This window comes from Mustela lutreola, chromosome 10 (genome assembly GCF_030435805.1).
Source record: "Mustela lutreola isolate mMusLut2 chromosome 10, mMusLut2.pri, whole genome shotgun sequence".
Lineage (NCBI taxonomy): Eukaryota > Metazoa > Chordata > Mammalia > Carnivora > Mustelidae > Mustela > Mustela lutreola.
This window is the reverse complement of record NC_081299.1, coordinates 114,509,179-114,511,041: the sequence shown is the minus strand read 5'-3', so window position 1 is coordinate 114,511,041 and position 1,863 is coordinate 114,509,179.

Genomic DNA, 1,863 nt, shown 5'->3' with positions numbered 1-1,863 from the left:
AATAACCCTGACACTGAATGGGAGCCTGACCCTAACTCTAACCCTAACTGTAACCCTGACCCTGACACTAACACGGGCCCTGACCCGAACCTAAGCTGAACCTAACCCTAAAACTAACCCCTAACATTATCCCTGACACTGACCCTAACCCGCTCTAACCTTAACCCTCAACCTACCTCTAACCCTAACCCTAACCCCACTTTAACAATAAACCTGACCCTCTCCCTGACCTTGATCATAACCCTAACTGTGAACTTTGCCTATGTCAGACCTTAACCTTAAACCTGACCCTGGCCTTGACCTTATCACTGACCCTAACCCTGACTGTAAACCTAACTCTGACCCACTCCGTGATTCTGAACAGAATCGTAACCCTAAAGTTAACCCTGATCCTGAACCTACGCATAAAACAGAACCTAAACATAAAGCTGACCTAACCCTAACCCTGACACTAAACCTGTCCCAAACCTAACCCTGACCGTGACATGAAACTTGCCCCAAAACCAAAACTTGAAACTGACCCTAAACCTGAACATGACCCTGAACCTGACCCTAAACCTAACTGTCAACCTAACACTGACCCTGACCCTGACTCTGAGCGTAACGCTAACCCATACCCTACTGTGAGCCTGACCCTAAACCTAACCATGAACTTAACCCTAACCCTGACTCCTACACTAAGCCTTATGCTAACCCTGACCCCAACGACGTCTAACTGTAACCCTGACCCTAAGTCTTTCTTAACCCTAACCCTAACACTAACCTGGTCTAAACCCAGCTCTGTTCCCTCAGCAGGGACAACAGCTGCACCCAGCCCTCCAGGGGTGGCGGGAGGCTGTATGGGGATCACTAGATGGGCACTGCATTGAGTGGAGTGTGAGCTTTGAGCAGCTTGGGGACCGGCGGCTCAGGGAGCTCTGGTGAAGCAGAAAGTTCGGTAAGGAACCCCCAGGCAGTGGTGACCTCACTTCCCTGAAGACAGAGCCCAACGGAATTGGAACCCACGTATCCAGGCAACCCATTACAGAGAAAACCGCCATGCCCAGCTTATTTCTAGGCACATCCTAAAGGAAGCGACATGTTCTTCTGCTGTCCTGAAGCCCAGAGGATGCAGGGAAAAGAGAGCTCTCCGCCAGACACGTCCAATGCCTGGCAGTTCATATCAGGTTTCCTAAACGCCCCAGGCCCTTTGGCTAATAATATCAAAGGGGACACCAGGGTCTCAGAGTCTGAGAGTCCACACCTTCTGATCAACCGGTGTAGCCCTAGGTCTCCTCCCCATCTCTCTCTCTGTGAGTGTGTGTGTGTGTGTGCATGTGTGTGCCTCTAGGTGTCTGTGTGTCTGTGTGTAAAGAGGACCTGGCCATGCCATCGTGGGTGGAGATGCCCCAAGCGGGATCTGGCTGATGAGGGGTTAGATGTCTGGTGGGCAAGTCATGTTCACACCCCAGTTTAAGGGTGGTTAAGTGGGATCGGGTGTAGGGTCTACACCCTTCTGCCCAGGGATTATCCTGAGACCCTGAAGGGATGGGGCCATACTCAGGAGCGTGGCTAAAACTAAGAGTAACCAATAACACTGACCCTGACACTGATTGTGAGCCTGCCCCAAACACTAACCCAAGCCCTGACCATGACCATGACCCTGAACCTGACTGTGATCCTGACCTGAACCCTAAACCTAAACCTAAGCCTGACACTGACCCTGATGTGGACCCTGAACCTAAACCTAACTCTGACATTACATAACTATGACTCATACCTAACCATGACCCTGACCATGACCCTAATCCTAACCCTGACACTGACCTAACCCTGACCCTAACCCTATCCCTGACCGTGACTGTGAGACTGACGCTAATCCTA